The sequence below is a fragment of the Panthera onca genome, chromosome A2 (assembly GCF_046562875.1).
Source record: "Panthera onca isolate mPanOnc1 chromosome A2, mPanOnc1 haplotype 2, whole genome shotgun sequence".
Classification (NCBI taxonomy): Eukaryota; Metazoa; Chordata; class Mammalia; order Carnivora; family Felidae; genus Panthera; species Panthera onca.
The window spans coordinates 47,517,733-47,526,802 of record NC_138340.1 but is presented as its reverse complement, the minus strand read 5'-3'; positions in this window follow the sequence as shown (position 1 = coordinate 47,526,802).

Sequence of the window (9,070 nt, the reverse complement as noted above, 5' to 3'; positions counted from 1 at the left end):
CTAGACTCATTGTGGTGATCATTTTGCAATATACACAAATACTGAATCATTATGTTGTACACCTGAAACTAATGTTATATATCAACTATATCCCAATGAAGAATAAAAATTATAACAGATCACATATAGATTGAAAAAAATGATAAAGTACCTGGTAGGTGCTATCAATATTAACTAGTACATTATTTTTTAGCATATCATATCTGTTAGCAGGGTAAGAAAAAAATCAGCTTGGAGAGCTAGGGTAATGTGATAAAGGGCAAAAAATATTAACTGGTATAATAATTTTTGAAAAAATACAACTACATAAAAAGTTTGACATGAGCAAGGTTTCAAATATTTTATTAAAGTAGAAAGAATTTGTTCTCATAAATATCCATTATTTTCCTTAATTTAATACTATTTCCAGCTCATGATGACCTCCTTGCAGGTAAAGTCCAGTTCCCCTGCCAGATACATTTTATACAGTGAGTGCTCATATGTATGGAAAATTAGAGGAATGGAGAAATAAAGACAGAAATCAGGCCATGAGAGAAAAATCACTGTCTACAGATGAGCCAGAAAGAGCCAGGAAGGGGGCAGGAGGTTAGTCACTGGGAAGGAAAAAAAAAAAAAAAAAAAAAAAAAAGATCATTATAGTCCTGACAAAAATAGGAACAGGAGGTAAGGTTTTCAGATGTAAAGTTGAAAGTGAATTATAAATAGCTTAACAAGTATTATTAAACCCTGGTTATCCACAAGAGATAGCACATACCTCTGTCCATAAAGGCAGTGCCTGTAGGTGACTGGAAAGAATCAGTATTTAGGAGAAACTTCAGCTACAGGGTAAACTATATGATGTGTCTACATTCAATCCCCAATTCATGGCCATTCTCTAGATGCCACTCTCTTCACTGAGCTTTCTTTGTGTGGCCTGGTATAATTTAGAATGGAATAGAGCCATGGTATGCTCATCAGATGCTACCCACACTGTTGACATTAATGCTGTTTCATGATCAAGGAGATATAACCATTAGAAATCATTTCAGACAGATGATCCAGATGAACCTTGCGGGTTCCCTATCTGATTGTGTGCATGCAATCCTGTCCCTGTTGAGAAGCAGCCAACAGTTTCCCTTAGTGCCCCTCCTTGGAATAATCACCCATCCCAACCAGACATTCCCCAAATGGAAACGACCATCATGCTATCTCCTTGGGTCCCAGTCTCACCTGGTCTCAAGGGGTCCAGGAACTCTCTATGCTCCATTCGCACTCAAAATGTACGTTTTCCTCCCACAGTGAAGTGATCACATGTGAACCAAGAAAGGGACTCTCAATGGGTCAAAATGTTGTTACCTATCCAGAGTTGTATTTGAATTCTAAAATATATTCAGGAGTTATGGCAATATCAGTTGCTGGGGGTGTGGCAGGGGGGTGGTTGCAGAGCATTTGTTGGCATTCCAAAAACCCACTACGTGAATGAATGCCAATCCAGAGTGTTCTCAGAGGATTGGGGAGAGAAACAAGCTCATTAGAAAGCCACAGCTCCTCCTGGAATTAACGTAACCACATCATCAACCCATTTCACCCCAGGGTCTTTTCCAGGAAACCCAGAGGCCATGCTTCAGACCATTTATGGGAGAGCCTACACTCGTCAGGTAGGGAAAGGAGTGTAAAGTTTTCTCCTCTAGCTAAGTACACCTCCCACATGTATCTAGTTACTGGGATCTCTCTCAGTAGTTATTATTTCCTTCCTTTTTCTGCCTCCCCTCCTTCCTTCCTCCATCCAGGCATCTGTCCACCCATCCAAGAAACCTACAATAACACCAGCAGCCTCCTAGCTTCAGAGGGCAGAGCTGAAAAAGCCCAACAAGGCTGCTGCCCTCATGGAATTTATGTTCTAAAGGAAGAGAACGAATAAGTATCGATTTTAAGGATATGAGACAAATAAACAAGTCAGTATGATAGAGTAAAAACCTAGAAAGAGAGGTGACCACTTTCAATAGGATTGTTAAGGAAGGCCTCTCTAAGGAGGTGGCATTTTAGCTGATAAACAAAGGCAGAAAGCAGGCCACCAATGGAGCACTGAAAAGGAAATATTTGAGAAATAATGACTTGGACAAAAAACTCAAAAAGGAAATGGTTTTATATGTTCAGGAAACAGAAGAAAATGAAAGTCCTAGACCACACTGAGCAAAATAGAGAGCAACACATGGTAAGGTGGGAAAGTTGAACAGGAAATAGAGCTTATGGAACCCTGTAGACTTGGCAAAGAATATGGATAGTATTCTAAGAGTCATGGAAAGCCAGTGGAAGATTTTATAGTGTGGGAGGACAAGATGGGATTGGCACTTTTTCAAGTGGCTTTTTTAAAAATGTATTTATTTTGAGGGAGTGAATGATTGAGTAGAGGCAGAGAGAAAGAATCCCACACAGGCTCCATGTTGTCAGCATAGAGCCTGATACGGTGCTTGAACTCAAAAAGTGTGAGATCATGACCCAAGCCAAAGTTGGTTGTTTAACTGAGCCACCCAGATGCCTCAGGATTTGCACTTTTAAACAGATCCTTCTACTTAATCTGTGGAGGACAAACTGGAGGGGAGGAGGAGAGAGAAACAGCAGGTGGAGCAGTTTGGAAATGATTACAGCAATGCCAGTGTGAGGGGAGAGAGGCATGAGTTTGAACATTCCAGTAGAGATGGACAAAAGTGGATGGATTTCAACTATATTCTGGAGGTAGAAATGAGAATTTGCAGATCATTTGAAAGAATTAATGGGGACAATCGAAGAGTTAAGAACTTTAGCTTGAACAACTGGAAAATAAGGAGAAATTCATTTGGAACATGTTCATTTAGAGATGTCTGAGATCCCTGAAGACCTGAGAAAATTATAGTTGAATGGTTCTGTCTGAAGGGCAGGGAGGGGGTAGGACTAGAAAGCTTCCATCTACACAACGGGCCAAGGTCTATGGGAATCTCCATAGTATGGAATACAGAGTATTTTGCTTATTACTATGGCCATATTTGTTAAATACCTACTGTGTACCAAATGTTAAGAAGCCAAGGATATAGTAACTGTTCTCAGAGTGTGTGTGTGTGTGTGTGTGTGTATATATATATATTTAGAATGTATTAAGTGCTAAATGAATGACATAGAATAAACCTAAAGGAGAAATGGCTGGGAGGCCACAGTGTCACAGTACCAGGAATATCAAGCAGTAAGTTCAGCAGACCTGAGTTTCAATCTTACCCCCTCACTGGCGAAGTATGCTTGAGCAGTTCTTTCAAGTTCCCTAAGCCTTGGTCTCCTCATTCTAAAATGGCACATTACGGCTACACTCAAGGTGTTGATGAAATGTCAGTGGAAAATAGTTTGCCAGTGTAAGACTGGCATCCACCATAGACAGGAGCAACCAAGCAAAGTTCCCGGAATAGGAAGGAGCTGAGTTGGACCTTGAAGAACAGGTAAAAGTGAGAACAACTGTTAGAGATGTGAAGGCAGGATGTTCCAGGTTAGGATAGCCTCATAGAGATTAGCAGGTATTGCCATGCTCCTACAGGTACCAGATTCTAGTGTATCATCTGTCAATCCACACATTCCCTTGACAGCATCACTCTATTTGTGGAAGTCAATATATTCATGTTTGTGAATGAGTTTCAGGTAAATTGACATAGGTGATGGTTTCCTGTTCAGAATGTGAGAAAAATATCAATTGGCCTTCATTTTCATCCAGTGTACTAGTGGTCACCTGGAAGGAACTTGCAGTCCACTAAGAAATACTCAATATATATTATCTATATCTATATCTATCTATTGACAGATAAGTAGATATTAATTTATGGTTCCATGTATAGAAGATAGAGCTATATGTATTTTAACATACAGTTATATATAGAGAAGATACAGTTATACATATATACTAAATATTAATTATGTATAAGGCCCAATGTATCAATATAGCAGTTCTCAATATAACCCTACTGTAAATGCAAAAGCAATAAACACTCTTTGAATTTGGGGGGGGGGGGGGGGCAGGATTAGAATGAACTTGGCCACCAGAATGTAGTAAAACCTGAAGGTTGTAAGATTCAAGTAGGTCTTGTTCAGGTTCATCTCTCAAGTATACGGTTTTCATTTGCCACCTCCTTATGCAGCCATTGCCACAGTAAATTACAACTTCAGGGTAACATCCTCTTAAGAAATAAGCCACATTTGGACCTACACTCAGTGGCACAGCAGTTGTATCTTGAGAGCTGTAGAGAAGGAAATGTCATCAAAACATTCTCCTTGGCTCTGCCAAGAACAACAATTTCCTAGTCACAATAATGAAAACACTGTTTAGTTCAAATAAATCTGTAGAAAAGGTGCAGAAGACTTAATTAAGGTTATACTCTAGAATATAAATTTTATCAGTCTTAACATCAAAATCACTAGTGCAGCTGAACAAAAGCTGGGGGGGGAGGGAGATGGGAAAGAGAGCTAGGGGGGTGTAGGGAACAATTTCGTTCTATTAGGATATATTAGTACTATTTAATTTTTCAGTCATGTGGATATTATTTTGATCATTTTTAAAATTAAATCTAAATAGAAAAGCAAATCCTTGATGAAGTAAATCTGACCTTTGTGAGGTTAAAGGCCATATGTTGTGCCTAATTCAATCCTACTTCTGCTCTCTAAGCAGAAAGTATTTGTATATTTTACGTATTTGTAGAATACTTAAAACTGTGAATGGCACTGTGCTGTTAAATACATTATTGAGGCAGGTTCTTGGCATACTCCAGAGTTAAGAGCACCTCTTAAAATGTGACTCACAGACCACTTGCCACAGAATCACCTGAGACTGTGTTTATTAAAAAACAGTAACAACAATACATTCTTAGACACCATCTGGAACTAACAGATTCAGATTTCCAACGTTAGCGTCCAGAATTCATGCCTCTAACAACCCTGCCCCAAGTGGTATTTATAAACATTACAGAGATAAGATTCAATGTTTTGGTGTTTCATTTCCACTGAAGTATTGTGTCCTTACAACCATAAGCATTCAACTCCTAGTCTAAGAACATGGAATTAAAAATGAAGTTCCAAACTCTGTTCAAAGCTACCCAAGTAAAAGGCTTTACTTCAGATTAGCTTCAATTTCTTTGGTTTATCTGTTAGAAAATCTTACAGATTTTCTGAAGTCTGACAACTATAGTTGATTGAATTTATCCTTAAACAGAAGTTATAGTCCATATATTCTACCACCAATGTAGAAAAGATACAAGTCAGAAAAGATTCAGACCAAAACCCTTGGGAGCATTGTTCTGGAGGTCCCTCATTAAATTTCAGGCTTAATACCACTAGTTATTTGACCCTGGAAAGGTTCTGAAGAAGCTCAAATGGCCAGGTTACAGGACTCACCCAGTGCTTCTTGGGAGATAGGATAATTACCATCCATGTGGAAGTATACTGAACAACCAGCAAGGTCGAACAAGTGCACTTAGTGTATAATAGCCGAACAGCAACCTTGTTTAGAAGGTGTTCGAAGCAGTGACTCAGGCGATTTTCCATGAGCTAAGAAAAAGTTTTATTATTGCCTTGTGAGCAGCAAGTTAGCAGGATATGTGTGTGCAAGGGGAGGAGGGTACAGTACTTCCAGAGTTCTTTTCCAAAGGGTAACTTCAACAATGTCACATTAGCTGAAAAAATTTTCAGTGATGCTGTTTTGCCTCCCAGATAATGTTAAAACTTCATAACAAGGCAAGAACACTCCTTCACAATCTATTTTGTGCTTATCTGTCAAACCAAAGCAATGACAAAAGCTTAGCAACAGCACTACACTTTGTATTCCTGTACTCATGGCAGACATCATCAGTCAGGCAAGGCCTTCCTTCCACTTGAATGCGTTGTAACCTTAGATTCCTCCATACCATGAAATGCCAAGAAACTCTTGTCATTTACAACAGTTGGCCTAAGAATTGATACCTTCTTTCCTCTGTTCCAGCTCATACTGAGCCACTGTCAAATAAACTTCTATTCATCTTGTAATACTTCAGACATCATTCCCTCCAGAAATCATCAACCCTCACTATTATTTTCTTTTATCTCAAGCTATTAGCACTTGATATCCCCATAACATTTTCTAACTCTCACAGAAGGCCATTTTTATGATGCACTGACATTATTGGTGGGCGGTCCCATCTCCTGGCTAAAATTTGAAATCCATAAGGGTGCCTGAAATCTGGAAGTAAGCTGCATACTGTTGTAAGATTTCCAGACCACCATCAATGGCTTCCCACAAATGGCCAGAAATCTTGGCTGTTTACATGTTGGAGACCACATAATGGAAACTAATTTGTCTTTATTGCTATTTGATAGCTCTTTCTCTGAGATCAAGGTCCGTGTTATACTCACTAGTTGAGAATGTGGCTTATATTAAAAAAAAGAAGAAGAAGAAGGAGGAGGAGGAGGAGGAGGAGGAGGAGGAGGAGGAGGAGGGATATTTTCCTCCTTTTCTGCCCCTTCCCTGGAGCCTCTGCCTCTTGATCCCCATTAATACCTGGTCAAAAAAAAAAAAAATGTCCTGCTACCTTTTAGAATTTATTTCACCACGACTTACAGGATTTTATCATCATTTGTAGGGAGTCAATATCATGTCGTCATTAAGAGCATGGACTCTGGAAGTCAGCATGCCTGAGTATCCAGAAACTTCTTGCTAGCTTTGAAATCTCTCTGCACCTTTCCTTCTTCATTTAAAAGTGGTAATAACAATAGCCCTTACCTCATAAAGCTATTGTGAGAATTAGGTGGGATAATGTACGTAAAGTGCTTAAACCACTGCCTGACATGTGGTTAATATACACCAGAAGATACTTGTCACTAGCAAATCATCACCATCATCATCATCATCATTTACTCCAAAGTTTCTTCTGGGACCCAGGATCAAGACTATGCAGGCAGCCCTCCCCTTGGGACTCAGCTCAGAAGGAAGATGACAGAATGACAGCCACAGGACATGTAGAAGGAAAAACAAAGCAAAGTGAGAAATAAATAAAGGTAGAGAAAAGACCACTTTACCTAGGAAAGTCTTTTAGGAGGGGACAGTTCCAATCCTACTGGTATATTTCCATGTTAAATTTAATTCTCACAAGAAATACTTTCTCAAGCATCTATGTGAAACTCCATAGAAAGGCATAAAACAACTTAAGAAAGTCCCTGCCCACAACAAACTTCCAAGCTAAAATATCCAAAGAGTACAAATATTTAAATATTTTAATATATAATATGAATACATAAAAATTTAATATAAATGCATACATACTTAATGGTTATGATAAAAAGTAAATTAAAGAATCCTGTGTATACTGAAGAGATTTTAAATTTCAAAATTTTTTATGTATCAACAAAAACAGTACGCCTCAACCAAAAATTAGCACAGGACATACAGAAATAGTCAATCTGAGGAGAAAGTCCAAATGGCTAACAGTAAGATACATTTTAAAGATCAGCAAGATTTCTAAATGATACGAAGTTTTGGAGATGACAAGGTGAAATAATAATGTAGTTACTAATATTTACTGTGTGCTATCTCTGTGCCAAACATGTTTCATTTTTTACTCATTTATTTTTCCCCAAATTCTTTAAAGTAAATACATCATCCTCCATTTTCAGATGAGGTAACAGTAATAGAAAGCACATATAAGACACGTATTTAGTGTGATGGTTAGTTTCATGTGCCCAACTGACAGGACAATGGTGCCCATATACGTAACCAAACATTATTCTGGGTGTTTCTGTGAGGGTGTTTTTGGATGATATGAACATTGAAATCCATGGGCTTTGAGTCAAGCAGATCACCCTCTACAATGTATGTAGGTGTCACCTAATCAGCTGAAAGCCTTAATAAAACAGGGCAGCATTTGGAATCAAACTGCAACTGTTCCCTGGGTCTGCAGTCTGCTGGCCCTCCCCATCAAATTTTGGTTTCACTAAACGTCCACTATTACATAAATCTAACTGATTCCTTAACAGAAATCTCTTTTTTTGGCTCTCTCCATGCTCACATGTACACAAGTTCAGTCAGTTCTGTTTCTTTGGAGAACTCTGAGTCATATATTTAGAATATGGTGGAGTCAGGTTTCAGGCAAGATTTCCTGAGTCTTAAAAACTTCAGTATCCTTCACAGCTTTTCTTTTTTTTTTTTTTAATTAATTTATTTATTTTGAGAGAGACAAAGACAGTTTGAGTGGTGGAGAGGCAGAGACAGAGAGAGAAAAATCCCAGATAGGCTCAGCACACAGCCTAACATAGGGCTCGAATTCAGAAAATGGTGAGACCATGACCTAAGCTGAAACCAAGAGTTGGTAGCTTAACTGACTGAGCCACCCAGAAGTCCCCAGAGCTTTTCTATAAAAGCTTTGTTGGTACAAAAAATTCATGAAATCCTTTGGGGTAACGATTTGCTTATACACATTAATAATATTTTGAAAGTTCATTTATTCTAGAGATTTCCTCTAAGCAAAGAGTCAAATTCAAACAAAGGTTTGTGTACGTGGCATTTTTTCTTAGAGTTAAAAAACTTGAGTCAATTTAAAGGTCCAACAGTGAAAGCGTTAAATAAATTATGATGCACACACAGGAGTAAATATTAGGCAGTTATTAAATTATGTTTCTTAAGAACAATGCCATGGGGAATTACTCAGGAGATATTAATTTTTTTAAAACAAGCTAAATCATTATCTATATGGTGTGAGCTGAATTAGGTTATAAATGAATTTGTATTCATAAATATTCAGAGGAAAAACTGAAGATAATTACATAAAAATGTTCAGAGAGCTGTATTTCTGGGGGGTGTTATTCACTCATTTCCTTCTTTATCATTTTCTATATTTTCCAAGGACTTTATAAAAACAAATGTTTTGGTGTCTGGTCTTATTGTTTTGGGGTCAAGGCAAAAAAGGTAGTAATGAGACCCAAAGGCCTTTATGAAGGAGATGGGAAAAACAGAGTTTCTGGAGTATATTCCAAACTTGTATTCCCTGCAAGTTCCCTTTACTGAATTCGTATGTGGGAACATAAGTTCCTTCACTTGTCTCAACCTCTGTTTGCT